Source organism: Rhineura floridana, chromosome 16, assembly GCF_030035675.1.
Source record: "Rhineura floridana isolate rRhiFlo1 chromosome 16, rRhiFlo1.hap2, whole genome shotgun sequence".
Taxonomy (NCBI): domain Eukaryota; kingdom Metazoa; phylum Chordata; class Lepidosauria; order Squamata; family Rhineuridae; genus Rhineura; species Rhineura floridana.
The window spans coordinates 2,896,894-2,912,504 of record NC_084495.1 but is presented as its reverse complement, the minus strand read 5'-3'; the positions used below and the strand labels follow the sequence as shown (position 1 = coordinate 2,912,504).

The following is a 15,611-nucleotide window of genomic DNA, read 5'->3' as shown; positions in this document are numbered from 1 at the left end:
CACCTGGGAGGGAGAGAGGGAGGGCAGGCACTTCACTCATAGCCAGCAACAGACTAGCCCCTTTTATCCTGTAGGCTGCAACCAGTTTTTCTAATATCATCTTGGAGCAATGTAATATGTGGAACGTACTTAACTGAAGCACCAGACTCTGGAGAGAAAAGAGCATTGCCAGAGACTGCAGGCTCATTGCCCCCCCACTCCCTTCCCTCTAGGAGCCCATCATTAACAAAACCTAAAGAAAATGGACAGTGAGGAATAAAATACAAACGGAGGCATCCTCTAACCATGAGATGTGACAGGCAGCAGGGGGAGGGGATGCCAGTAGCTGAGAGAGCACTGGGGGTAATTGCAGTCACAGAGTGAGCTGCTAAAATAGCATGAAATGAATCAGTTTAATTGGTATTTGCAGGCTGAAGGTGACACAATTCATTTTGGGTTTATTTGCATTCAGGTCAAAAGAAACACCTCTGTGTGTGTGAGTGTGTGTGTGTGTGTGAGTGTGTATCTGTGTGTGTGTGAGAGAGAGAGAGAGTAGGCAAGCTCAGTCCAGACAAGACTGAAATCCTGTAGGTAGATGGTTCCTCTGACTAGTTGAGCGATGTGTGGCCTGTCCTAGATGGAGTCACATTCCCTCTGAAGGAGTGGGTTCGTAGTTTGGGAGTTCTCCTAGATCCATTGCTGTTACTTGTGACACAGGTATGGCCTCGGCAGTGTGATGTGCCTTCCATCAGCTTAGGCTAGTGGCCCAACTGTGACCCTATCTGGACAGGGATAACCTGGTGTAATACCAGCTGGATTGGGTCTCATTGAAATATATGGAATCCAGCAATTGCCCCTTTAATGCCCTAATTGGAGCATAATTAAGGGTCTGAAACCACTTAATAATATGCTTTTACATGATGCAAGCATATGACATTGTGATAGGAAGAAGCCATAAAGTTGTATCCCGTAAAGAGTTAATTCTGTTTGTAAGAATGGATGGTGTCACATACAGGCAGGAGGAGTGGGGGCTACAGAGCAGTGTCAGACATCAAGCAGGAAGAGACACAGAAGGCCCTTGAACAGGAAGGCCAGATATAGACTGGGAGGGCAGTGCCAGGCAGCAAGAGCCCTATAAGGAGTATCCACAGGAAGTCCAAATATGGGAATGGAATGGCCTTATCTCCTTTGGCTGGCTGCCCAGAAATTCCTCACTTTGATTGACAGGACACAGGCATTGGTAGGGCCAATGTCATGAGTGGGCATTCTTAATGCAACCAATGAGGCCAAAGGGCTGGGATAGTCCACTAGTATATAAGTTATGGCAATTCACTGCTTAGAATCATAGAATCATAGAGTTGGAAGGGGCCTTGTAGGCCATCGAGTCCAACCCCCTGCTCACAGCAGGAAATCCACAGCTAGAGCATCTCCCGCAGATAGCTGTCCAGCCTCTGCTTGAAGACATTCAGCGAAGGGGATCCCACCACCTCCCTAGGCAGTCGGTTCCATTGCCGAACTGCCCTTACTGTCAAGAAGTTCCTTCTAATGTCCAATCTGAATCTACGCTCCTGCAACTTAAAACCATTAGACCTAGTCCTACCCTCTGGGGCAGCAGAGAACAAATCTGTACCCTCCTCTATGTGACAGCCCTTCAGGTACTTAAAGTGTGCAATCATGTCACCCCTCAGCCTTCTCTTCACCAGACTGAACATGCCAAGTTCCTTCAACCTTTCCTCATAAGACTTGTTCTCCATATCGGCTATCATCCTCGTTGCCCTCTTCTGGACCCGCTCTAACTTGTCTATATATTTCTTAAAATGAGGCGCCCAGAACTGAACGCAGTATTCCAGATGAGGCCTGACCAATGCAGAATATAGTGGGACTATTACTTCCCTCGACCTGGAAACTATAGCTCTGTTTATGCAGCCCAAAACCGCGTTTGCCTTTTTTGCTGCAGCATCACACTGCTGGGTCATGTTCAACTTGCGATCCACTACAATTCCAAGGTCCTTCTCACACGCACTACTTAAGCCAGGTATTTCCCATCCTGTACCCGTGCATTTTGTTTTTGTGGCCTAAATGCAGAATTCTGCATTTGTCTTTATTGAATGTCATTTTATTAATTTCAGCCCAATTTTCTAGTCTATCCAGGTCCCTTTGGATTTTATTCCTGTCTTCCATCGTGTTAGCTATCCCTCCCAGTTTTGTATCATCCGCAAACTTCATAAGGCTTCCCTCCACCCCATCGTCTAAGTCATTGATAAAAATGTTGAAGAGTATTGGCCCCAGGACAGAGCCCTGTGGCACTCCACTTGAGATCTCCTTCCAGTCCGAAGCAGAGCCACCGACGACCACTCTTTGAGTATGGTTTTCCAACCGGTTGTGAATCCACCTGACAGTATTTCCATGTAGTCCGCATTTGACTAGTTTGCTAATCAAAAGGTCATGGGGACTTTGTCAAACGCTTTGCTGAAATCTAGATAGATGACATCTACAGCATTTCCACCATCTACTAAGCTAGTGACCCGATCAATAAAAGAGATGAGAATGGTTTGACAGGATTTTTTCTTGACAAACCCATGCTGGCTCCTTCTAATCACAGCATTGTCATCTAGATAGTTGCCAATGGACTCTTTTATTATCCGTTCTAATATCTTTCCCGGTATTGAAGTCAGACTGACCGACCTGTAATTCCCCGGATCTTCTTTTTTACCCTTTTTAAAGAGCGGGACGACATTTGCCCGTCTCCAATCCTCCGGCACCTCTCCCGTTCTCCAGGATTTCTCAAAGATGATGGCAAGAGGTTCCGAGAGTAAATCCGCAAGTTCCTTCAATACTCTGGGATGCAGTTCATCAGGCCCTGGAGATTTGAACTCATTTAGGTTAACTAGGTATTTCCTGACTATCTCCTTATCAATCTCGAACTGCAATCCCGACCCCTTACTGAGATTGCTACTGTTGCAAGCTTGCACATTGTTCCCTTTTTGGGAGAAAACAGAGGCAAAATAGGCGTTGAGCAGTTCTGCTTTTTCCTCGTTATCTGTCAACATTTTGCCATCCTCATTGAGCAGCAGACCCACCGTTTCCTTGGTCTTTCTCTTGCTTCGAACATATCTGAAAAACCTCTTTTTGTTGTTCTTCGCTTCCCTCGCCAGCCTCAGCTCATTCTGGGTTTTAGCTTTCCTTACGCTATTCCTGCAAGCCCGAGCCGCTCGTTGGTACTCTTCCTTGGTGATGCGTCCTTCCTTCCATTCTTTATACATGCTCTTTTTTACTTTTACCTCCTCCACCAGTCTTCCGTGTAGCCACATTGGCTTTTTCTGATGTTTTCCATTTTTCTTCCTCTTTGGAATTGTTTGCGATTGTGCTTTTTGTAATACCTTCTTCATGAACTCCCACGCTTCTTGGGCTCCTTTTTTCTTTAGTCTATCTAGCCACGGGATTGTACCCATCATTTCCCTGAGCTTGCTAAAATCGGCTTTCCTGAAATCCAAGGTCCATGTTTGACTATATTCTTCTTTGGCTTTCTCCAGAATCCCGAATTCCAGCATTACGTGGTCACTTTCCCCCAAGGTACCGACCGCTTTAATTCCCGTGACCAATTAGTCCCTGTTAGTTAAGATCAGGTCCAGGATTGCCGATCCCCTTGTTCCTTCTTCTACTTTTTGAAAGAGGAAATTATCAGCAAGGCCCATCAGGAATTTGTTGGAGGCTTTGTGCTTCGCACACTTTGTCTCCCAGCAGATATCCGGGTAGTTGAAGTCCCCCATCACTACTACTTCTTGCCTCCTTGAGATTTCAGAGATTTGTTTGAGAAAGGCCTCGTCTACCACCTCTTCTTGGCCAGGGGGTCTGTAGTAGACACCTACTACCATGTCGGTTTTATTTGTTTCTCCATTTATTTTTACCCAAATGGTCTCTATCGGACCACTTTGTTCGCTCTCTTGGATTTCCATAGAGGTGTATTTGTCTTTGACGTATAACGCTACTCCCCCTCCTTTTCTGAGTCCTTAAATGAGTCTCCAGCACATGCTATTAATGTGATGATAGCAGGAGGGAGAGTGTGTGACTGATGACCCAGAGAAATTCAACTGCTGCTGACAACAACTACTAAGGGGTTTCACAGCAGCTGACTCAGGTTGTATCTGCTCTGTTACTGCTGTTTGTTCTGCTAGTCCTTATCTCATGAATAACCCTTGTTAATTAGCAGAGCTGGTGTTAAATTTCATTGCCTACCTGGATCTGTTTAGAAGAACATCTGTCCCCACTTGTCAGAACACCTGGCTACAGTAATCTAAGGTCTGGTAACCTCAAGGATGGATTACTGCAATGCACTTTACATGGGGCTGCTTTTGAAAACAGTTCAGAAACTTCAAGTAGTTTAGAATGTCTCCACCTGATTGTTGACAGTTTCAAGGCAAACAGAACATATAACAACAATCCTGTTCCAGGTATGCTCACTGTCTCTACACTTCCAAGCCCAATTCAAAATGCTGGTTTTAACCTACACATATAACTTTTTTTATAGCTCAGAGTGCCAGTATCTTCTGGAACGCCTCTCCCAATACGAACTTACCTGGACTCTTATTCTGAAGCCCTTCTCTAGGTCTCCCCTCTGAGGGAGGCTCAGAGGGTGGTGAGAAGGGAGAGGGCCTGTTCAGTTCTAGTTCCCCATCTGTGGAATATTCTCCCAGTGAGGTCTGCCTGGTACCTTCATTGACATTTCCCAGGCATTTGATAAACTAAGATCATGTTGTTTGTCTTAGTGTGCTACCAAAGTTTTCTGTAGCTGTATGAGGCTGGTGATTTTTTCCCCTGTTTTGCTTTATGGTATGATATATTTATTTTGGATTTTAACTTGGTTTGAACTTATAGCGTTGTAATCTACATGTTCCTCCTCTTCGGATGCACACCTTAACGTGGTGAGGGGGTTTGAGTGTGTTGAAGAACCTGAGAGCAATGCCGTCAGGAGTCTAGACCAAGAGGCTAGACTCCTAGCAGGGGCACCCAAGGTGGAATGCTCAAAGCTGAAACGCCAGATTAAGATGCATCCAAATTCAGAGGAAGGCAATGGTAAACCACCTCTGAATATCTCTTACCATGAAAACCCTATGAACAGAGTATCCAAAATGCAACACAAGATAGTGCTGGAAGATGAGACCCCCAGGTCAGAAGGTACTCACCGAGCTACTGGGGAAGAACAAAGGACAAGTACGAGTAGCGCTGTGACAAATGACGCAGCTGGGTCAAAGACGAAAGGAAGCCCAGAGGCTGATGTGCACAGATGTGAAAGGAGAGTATGGAGTTGTACGATGCACACAATAGGAACATGGAAAGTGAGAAGCATGAACCAGGGAAAGTTAGAAATTATCAAGCAAGAAATGGAATGCATCAACATTACAATACTTGGTGTGAGTGAACCAAAATGGACGGGAATGGGATATTTCCAATCAGGCAACTACAAAATATTTTATGCAGGAAATGAGAAATTAAGAAGAAATGGGGTTGCTTTAATAGTGAGAAGTGATGTAGCAAAAGCAATTAGGAGCTACAATGCAAGGTCTGAGCGAGTTATATCAATGAGATTAAATGGGAAACCTATCAACATAACCATCATCCAAGTCTATGCTCCAAGGGCAAATGCAGAAGAGGAATTGGAGAGATTTTATGCAGAAGTACATGAAGAAGTTGATCACACACCAAAACAAGATGTGCTGATAATCATGGGGGATTGGAATGCAAAAGTAGGGAACAGAGAAGAATTAGGAATTGTGGGGAAATGGGGCTTATCAGACAGAAATGAAGCAGGAGAAAGACTTATTGAATTCTGTGAAGCCAATAATTTGTTTCTTGCGAACACATTTTTTGAACAACTGAAAAGACGACTATACACGTGGACATCACCAAATGGTCAATATAGGAATCAAATTGATTATATAATTGGTAGCAGAAGGTGGAGAAGTTCCATACTTTCTGCAAAAACAAGACCAGGAGCAGACTGCGGTACAGATCATGAACTGGTCGTATTGAAAATCAGAGTAAAGCTAAAGAAAACCAACAAAGCAATCATAATGCCAAAATACAATTTAAATAACATCCCAGAAGCATATTAAGATCAAATAAGGAACAGGTTTGAGGCTTTAAACTTAGTTGACAGAGAACCAGAAGAACTATGGAATGAAGTCAGAGACGTTATCAGAGAAGAATGCAAAAAGAAGTTAAAAAGAGAGAAAGACCCCAATGGATGACTGAAGAAACTCTTCAAATGGTTAAAGAGAGAAGGAAAACAAAAGCAAAAGGAGATAGAAACACAGTCAGAACCTTAAATGCAACAATACAGCGACTAGTATGTAGGGACAAAGAGAACTATTACAATAGTTACTGTATAGAAATAGAAGAGGACAACAAAAAGGGTAGAACAAGAGCCCTATTCCAAAAGATCAGAGAAATGAAAGGGAAATTTAAACCAAGAGTAGAGAGTCAAAGGTGTACTAAAGAACGATAAGGAGATTGCAGAGAAGCTAAATGAATTCTTTGCATCTGTCTTCACAGTGGAAGATATAGGGCAGATCCCTGAACCTGAACTAACATTTGCAGGAAGGGATTCTGAGGAACTGAGACAAATAGCGGTAACGAGAGAGGAAGTTCTAGGCTTAATGGACAATATAAAAACAGACAAATCACCAGACCCGGATGGCATCCACCCAAGAGTTCTCAAAGAACTCAAATGTGAAATTGCTGATCTGCTAACTAAAATATGTAACTTGTCCCTCAGGTCCTCCTCCGTGCCTGAGGACTGGAAAATGGCAAATGTAACGCCAATCTTCAAAGTGTTTAGCCAGCCAGTTACAGCTGGACACTGTGAGCTCCAGAGGTCTGCCCCCTTGGTCAGGAGACCACACAGACAACTCAGCCAGGTGCCTCCTCAAGGATGCAATGGAGGCAGCAGAGCAGGATCTCTTTGTGGCCCCCCCACCATGTGGTAAGCTAATGATGAGCCTGAACACATGCTCAGTTGGCCCTCAGAAGTGACCGTGCCAATGGCCCACTGAGACTCCCCATTCCATAGTGAGACTAGGGCCTCAACAGGATCACTTGCTCTATCCACTGGAAAATCCCCCAGAGCAGTCAGGAATCTACCACATTCCATCAGTCTCTGGGGGTGGACCATCCTAACTGGTCCCCCACTCCTGCGGGGGAGAATTGTGGCTGCAAGACCAAACATCACCAGGAAGTGGTCTAACCATGACAGTGGGGTGATAGCCATCCCATCAATTTCCCCACATGAAGCAAAGACTATATCGAGGGTATGCCCTGCTCCATGTGTTGGACCAATGACCATTTGAGACAGACCCATAGTTGCCATGGAGGCCATGAACTCCTGAGACAGACCTGTGACAGCCTCAGCATGGATGTTGAAGTCACCCAAAACCACCATTCTGGGTTCCTCCAACAGCACACCCAGGACAACCTTGGCCAATTTGTTCAGGGAAGCCATTGAGCAGCAGGGTGGGTAGTACATCGGTAGCAATCTCAGTAAGGGGTCGGGACTGCAGTTCGAGATTGATAAGGAGATAGTCAGGAAATACCTAGTTAACCTAAATGAGTTCAAATCTCCAGGGCCTGATGAACTGCATCCCAGAGTATTGAAGGAACTTGCTGATGTACTCTCGGAACCTCTTGCCATCATCTTTGAGAAATCCTGGAGAATGGGAGAGGTGCCGGAGGATTGGAGATGGGCAAACGTCGTCCCGCTCTTTAAAAAGGGTAAAAAAGAAGATCTGGGGGATTACAGGCCGGTCAGTCTGACTTCAATACCGAGAAAGATATTAGAACAGATAATAAAAGAGTCCATTGGCAACTATCTAGATGACAATGCTGTGATTAGAAGGACATGGATTTGTCAAGAAAAAATCCTGTCAAACTAATCTCATCTCTTTTTTTGATCGGGTCACTAGCTTAGTAGATGGTGGAAATGCTGTAGATGTCATCTATCTAGATTTCAGCAAAGCGTTTGACAAAGCCCCCCACGAAGAAGAGTTTTGTCAGTCATCTATTGAGATCTTTGTCTCTTTTTAACTAGTGGTATTGTCTTTTTGCATTCTTCCCTGATAATGTCTCTCACTTGACTCCATAGTTCTTCTGGTTCTCTATCAGCTAAGTTTAAAACCTCAAACCTGTTCCTTATTTGATCTTTATATTGTTCTGGGATGTTACTTAAATTGTATTTTGGCATTATGATTGCTTTGTTCTACTTTAGCTTTACTCTGATTTTCGATATTACTACTTAATGATCTGTACCACAGTCTTTATTTATACCTGCTATAATATATCCAGAGGGATTGAGGCTTACCTTTGCAAGAGTAATTTGTAAGCAAAGGCTGAGGGGGAGAAAACAAGGTCCATAGAAACAATTTTGTTTTACTCTTAGGATGTGACAAAAGTATCTCTACCTCTGTAAGGCAGAGAATAAGCAGGGGAAATATGACAGGTGGTGCTCTTGCCCTCATAACAACTGGTAGCAACAATCCAAAAGAACAATTCCTTTAGATGTCTTCCCTTCAAGGTGACCCGCTGCACAGCAGCAGTGCTGAATTTGAAGTAATAAGGGTTTCCCCCCACCAAGTGGGAGCCTTAGCCACATATGTTCTTGCTGAAACATGTAAACACTCTGCTGCCTAAGCAACTAAGGTTCAGGCAAGCCAACAGATAACAAAACCAACCCTAGTGGCTTACCAGAAAGCAGGGAAGGCGGACGATGTTGCTTTCCGCTCCTATGGTCTGTGTATCCCATGGGCAGCAGGAATGTCCGGTCAGCGTCCTCCTCCTCTAAACTGACTGCACTGTAGTGGACATTTAGTGGGGTAGCTCTGTTACCATCTTAGCTATTATACCAGTGTAGATATAAGAGCTTCCTGCCTTTGGTCTACCTAGCGCAGTCTGGCAGCAGCTCCCCAGGATTTCAGCCAAGGGGTATTGCCATCCCTAGTACCAGGAGATGCTAGGGGTTGGACCTGCGACCTTTGCCCATGCAAAGCATGACCTTTAACATTGAGTCACAGACCTTCCTACAAATAACACTGGGAACTATTGTTGGTGAGGGTCTGCTAGCCAATCTCTTTTAATTACTCTGAGCCCATTACCTTTCCAGAACAATATTTTCTAGGATTCCCTGTAGAGTTGGAATGTTTCTTAAATCAGTTTAAGTCTGTGGGATAACTATGCCCTTGAAGTCTATGTGGTGAATCAGTGCCTGGGATACTAACATAAGTAACTTTTAACAAAGAATTGGGGAGGAAGCAGATTTGTAAAAGCCCCACCAATCACATTTCTAAGGAATATGTTATTGCACTCTTCTTCAAAAATGCAATTTGTTAACTTCAGATAGCAGCAAATTCCTTGCTCTCCACTTTTTGTTGTGGATACAATGCCAGCTTTGCATATATGTTGAAAGACAGGCAGAGAGAGAGAGGAAGGAAGCAGGGAGGGGAGAGAGAGAGAGAGATAAAATAACCCTGAAGCATCCTGCCCACTGCATTAGCTTCTAAAATAAAATCCATTTATATATATAAATGTTGGCTTTTTTCCCAGTCTCTGTAGAAAAGCTTTTCTATATTAAACGCTACAATGAATTAAATTAACCATAATGATTTCTTTGTGAATGGAAACCCTTTTTCCTGTGTGACATGTTTTTGATCATTTTTTTCCCCAGCTACGACAACTCAGGCTCCCTATCAAGTTGAAGATTTGGTTTGTTCTGCTATTTGCACAATGAAATACAATTACTCTTTGCACTTTGGTGTTCTTACAGTAAAATAAATCATTGTTCTTTTTTTTCTTTTTTTTTCTTTTGGATGTCTTTCCAGGCAGAGGAACAAAAGACTTGTGCCAACATGGTCCGTGTGTTGTACAATGCTTGTTTGAGAGAAATCCATTGCTTTGGGCATTCATAAACCAAAAACAAACAATTCTAACAGTGTGAACAGGGGAATTTCAAAGTGTTGGTTCTTACCTATAAAGCACTTAACGGCATCGGACCGCAATACCTGGCGGAACGCCTCTCCCGCTATGTACCTACCCGGTCGCTGCTCTCGACGTCGAAGGCCCTTCTCCGTGTCCCAACGCATAGGGAGGCACGGAGAACGATAACTAGAGCTAGGGCCTTCTCAGTGGTGGCCCCCGAATTATGGAACGCCCTCCCTGATGAGATACGCCTGGCGCCTTCTTTATTATCTTTTCGGCGCCAGGTAAAGACCTACCTCTTCGCCCAGGCATTTTAAAAATTTTAAAATTTGAATTTAAAATTGAAAATGTTTAATTATGTTTTATTGTGTATTGTATTTACATCCACTTGTATTTTAACCTGTTTTATTATGCTGTACACCGCCCTGGGAGCTTATTGCTATAGGGCGGTCTAAAAATGTAATAAAATAAATCAATCAATAAATAAATTTCCATCCTGTCTTTCCAATCACAGCGGTAACTTTAGCAATAACTAATTGCTACTTTGGGTCCATCTTTACTCTTCATCCAATTCAAAAGTGTGTGTGCACAAATTGATTAAAATTATTTATAGTCAATGAAAACATTATGTATTTCAACTTACAAGGTACAGTATATCATATCAAGGACACAGATTCAGACTTACACACTTGCATGGTTACGCATTTGGGGTCGTATCAGCCAGGATGTTGTTGAACAGATAAGAAGTGGAGGGGAGAGGCCACAATTTGAAAGGAAGGCATGTCAAGTGATGAGCAGATCCTTCCCGCACTCACCACTTCTTCCCTCAGGTGGTGGTTCCCACATGAAGCTAGACAAGGAGAACACTGAGGAGAAGTGATGTTAGGGGAACCTTTACTGCTTTGGCTTCTGCCACTTCTTTCCTGCAAATCATGGTATCCCTTTCCTGGTTTTTCAGATGTTCAAACATTTAATTTGCCCCCTGAGTTCCTTCTTTTTCAAGTTCAGGTTTGTCCTTCAGAAGCAAAGGCAATCACAATAAAGGATGGAGGCAACATTGTGTTGCAAACTACAAATAAAATATCCAAATGAAAGTGTACAATTGTTTGAATATAATAATGGAAAGAACAAGATATCAACAGGAGCATTTTAAAGGTCATTTCACACTTTATATTTTTAGGTATACACCTAATATGTTTAAGATTTATTCCTGAAAATGTAAAGAGAGGATGTAACAAGACCAAAAAAAAAACAGCTTCTGGTTGTATTAGGGTTGCCAGGTCAGAAGCTTCCCAAAACCTGAGATTTTAGGGGTGGGCCCGAGCAGGGCCAGATTATCCAGTACGCTTAGTAGGCTGAAGCCTAAGGGCCCGGAGCTCTTGGGGGCCCGTGGGGCACTGGCAAAAGGGCTACTGGAGCTACAGGGGGCCCTCTGCTCTCCTTCCGTGATCTGCGGAAGCATCAGCGGACTGCCATCCCCCCACTATCCCCCTACTTTACCTACCTTTCCATTGTTTTCTGCGGTGCGCAGATTTGCCATCAATAAAGATGGCAGCTGAGGTTTCCTTAAGGGGCTGAAGCCTCTGCCGCATCCCACAACCAGTCAGGATTCATAACCGAAAACCAAAACTAAGAAAATCCTGGCATCCAGTTAGTTAATGCAGTTAATGCAGAATGCTGCGGCATGATTGCTGACATGAGTGAGATCCTATCTGCACATAATACCTCTGCTCTGAAATCTGCATTGGTTGCTGATTTGCTACCAGGCCAAGTTCAAGCTGTGCTTTCCATGTTATGGGTGCCACATAGTCCTTGTTCTGCTCTTGTAAGAAATCAGTCCTGTAAAGTGGCAGCATTCTGGATACTCTGTTCATAGGGTTTTTGTGGTAAGAGGTATTCAGAGGTGGTTTACCATTGTCTTCCTTGGACACATATCATACTTTGGACACATAATGAGAAGACATGATTCACTAGAAAAACAATATTGCTGGGAAAAACAGAAGGGAGTGGAAAAAGAGGAAGGCCAAACAAGAGATGGATTGATTGCATAAAGGAAGCCACAGACCTGAACCTACAAGATCTGATCAGGGTGGTTCATGACAGATGCTATTGGAGGTCGCTGATTCATAAGGTCACCATAAGTCGAAATTGACTTGAAGGCACATAACAACAACAACAAAGTGGTAGCACCTAAGCTTTGGAACTCCTTGCCTATTGACATTAGGCAGACACCTCTTTTCAGCACCTGCCAAAATCATTTTTGTTTAAGCAAGCCTATCCAGGCATGTAGAAGCTATTGTGTTTTTAAATCTGTTTTTAACTCATTGTTGGTTTTATTATTTTGAATATTTTTAAATACATGTCTTTAACTGTTTTTGCCAAGAATGTTATTGTTTTAATTCTTTCTGTAAACTGCTTTGAGATTTTTTACAATAAAGCAGTATATAACGGTTGTAAATAAAATACATAAATAAATTTTGGAGTCACTGTGGCCTTTGAGTCTCTTCCCACTTTTAGGAACAAAGGAATCTGCCTTATACTGACTCAGGCCATTTGGTACTGCATAGCTCAGTACTGATGACATGGATTAGTAATGGCTCTCCAGGATTCCAGGCAATAGTCTTTCCCAGAAATTGAATTCTGGACCTTTCCATGCAAAGCATATGCCCTACCCATGAGCTACAACCCTTCCCCTGTTTAAAAAAGTATCTTTTAAAAGTGTTCTTTTCAATTCACTCTTGAATGCAAATCATACCTAGGGCAGATCCACACCATTCATTTAAAGCTCATTCAACACCCATTTGAAGCACATGAATCCCACCACAGAATCAGAACTGTAACTGTGAGGGAGAAATGACACTTCCCAGGATTCTTTAGGGGAAGTCATGCACTTTAAATGCAAGTTTGATTGTGTGGATCCACTTAATAAATTTTGCCTGCATGTAAATTGTTTTAATTAATTTTTCAAAATGCAAATGAGCTATAAAGTATAGTGGGTGACCATGGGCTACTCACCATCTTTCAGCCTATCTGCCCCTCAGGATGAAAACAATGGAGAACCATGACCACCTCAAGGAAGAAAGGCATACTTAAAATGTAGAGGAAATATTGTACAACCATAGTGTGAAATTGGATACTTATTGGGACACAGTATGAAAAAATATTTATATAAGCATGACTATCAAATATGTTTATTATTTATACAACCTGTAAAGATATTTATAGTGCAATCCTACGTTTACTCAGAAGCAAGTCCCAATGTATTCAATGGGGCTTATTCAAGCAGGAAAAACTGCAGCCTCAAGTAATAAGGAACTTGTTCTTTTAACAAGCCTTTTAAGTTGAGACCTTATCCCAGTCTGTGTCTGGGTTGGAATTGTTTTTTAATATGTTTTTAAACCTTTTCTTTTTTTATAAAAAAAAAGTTTTCAAAGCTTTTAATAATGTTTTTAAAGATGTTTTGTTTTAATATATTTTAAAGTCTGCTTTTATGATTTTTAAAGTGCTTTTAGTGGTTTTGTTTGCCGCCCTGGGCTCCTGCTGAGAGAAAGAGCAGGATATAAATCAAACAATAAAAATAAATAAATAAATAAACTTCATTCACCCAACCCAAAATTCAGAATCATGCCACTTTAAGCTGTTTTGCAACTGTTTATACTTGTTTTATGGTTACTGGTTTTTAAAGTGATTTATTTCTTATCGTGAGCTGCCTTGGTTTCCAATCACCAACCCTACCTCACCGTGTTGTTGGAAAGACTCCATACACACACACACACACTTGTAAAAATACACCCCATATAATAGTTTATTGTCAAACCAATTGGTTATTGCAGAACATTTTTTTAAAAATCAGTATTAGTTTCCTACATAATAAAAAAATGTAATACCTAGGTAAACCCTGCCTAATTGCTTTAAAAATAGGATTGGAGAGGGAGGGAAAGATTTACAACACAAACACAATTCTTTGCTATGTTTACTTAAAAGTTCCATTAATTTACAGCACAATCCTAACCATGTCTACTAAAAAAAAAAGTCCTAATGAATTCAATGGGGTTTACTCCAGGTACATGGGATTAGCATCGCTTTACTCCCAGAAAAACAAGTATTGGATTAAATACTTTCATATTGCCAAGGTTTTCAAAGCACTGCCCTCTCCAACAGCCCAGGGTCTGACTCTTGCACACAAGAGAAAAAAAACTTTAAGCAATATTCTTACTTACTCAAACTGAAGATCTCAAAGCCACCATTTCCTGACGTTGCAATTAAGTCGAGGCACTGCCTGGGTCAACAAATCACAACCCTCGCTTCACTTATTGGCTAAAATCCTGCAAGGGCGGGGTTAGAGCCAGAACTTGAAAAAGTTATTTTTAACTACAACTCCCATCAGCCCAATCCAGTGGCCATGCTGGCTGGGGCTGATGGGAGTTGTAGTTTAAAAAAAGCAACTTTTCCAAGATCTGGTGGAGCTAGGAGCTGCTATAACAGATCCGTTAAACAGATTTAACAGTTGCGGGGGCGGCGGCTGATGTTTTGGTGTATATGTCGGGAACCAGACTACCTAGAAACTTTTTTTTTTAATTGAAGCTGAGAGTCCGGAGATTAATGTGAGTTACCCGGAGACCCGGAGGGGACCCCCAAAAGCCAGAAACTCCAGCCGAAAACTGGACACCTGGTAACTCTAGGTTGCATACTTGTGTGTGGGCTTGTTTCTGTGTAAAATGCATCATAGCTCTAAGCTAATTCTTCTTAAGGACTAGAATGTACATGTCTTTGTAAAGTAATATACTATAGTCAGGGCTTTTTTCTGGTGGAATTGGGTGGAACTGAGTTCCAACACCTCTTTTTTTTTTGCTGTTGCACTGCCACTCAGGCGGGAGTGGAAGGAACAGCATAGACACAAATTATGTAAGGGCAGAATGCACTCCGTTTCTATATATTTTAGAAAAATTGCCCAAACTATACCAATTATAAGCCTGGACTGAGCTAGGCCACCTAGAAACCCTCTGAAAAAATGTCATTGGTTGGCAACAGCTTGATTCTGCAGACAATACTAAACCCTCTGGCAGAGGGAACTGAGCAGACCATCCTGCTGATTACAGAGTTCCCACTGAGCACAACTGCCAGGTTGGCTCTGGCTCTGCTTTGACTCCTCTGAGTTGCCTGCCTGAAGAAGCTGCTTGTGCAGTTTACTGCTGCTTTGTAGTGGAATTGGTTTTTTTAATCACCTAAGGCCAAATATCAGTAGATTTCTCTCATTCAAAGCTATTTTTCAGACAATCAGTAGATCAGCATATTTTTCAGCAGATCTACTGACATCTGAGTAGGCCTGGCAATATTGGAAAAGGTTCAGGGCATAAATTTAGGCGTTGGTGTCTCGAGGCCTTGTGTGCTGCTGCCTCGGTCTACTTGGTTCATCCTGCGTTGGGCCTCGTGGCTGCCAGCCGGGGACTTGCTCTGGGCTGCAGCAGCTGCTAGGTAAAAATTTAAAAAGGTGCATTTAACATTTTGGTTATGCCTTCTGTCTTGCTTAAAGTGACACATATTAGGAGTAGCACCAGAGTGGCTTCTAATTGACTTTGGATATAAAATGTCAGTATATTTCCTGGTGACCTGACCCTTTCTCATTCCAGTGGCTCAAAGAATAAAAGCCGGTTTAAGCTGGAGATTTC

The 15,611-nt window shown here is 42.5% G+C and overlaps 1 long non-coding RNA gene across 1 annotated transcript in view; it reads right to left on the bottom strand.

Annotated features, from left to right (window-relative positions):
* Window positions 1-14,226, bottom strand: part of LOC133371307 (uncharacterized) — a 36,229-nt gene extending 22,003 nt beyond the window's left edge. The window contains exon 1 of the long non-coding RNA XR_009759299.1: window positions 14,163-14,226. This is a non-coding gene — a long non-coding RNA (uncharacterized LOC133371307). The remainder of the gene's footprint in view (window positions 1-14,162) is intronic.
* Window positions 14,227-15,611: the final 1,385 nt, after the last annotated feature.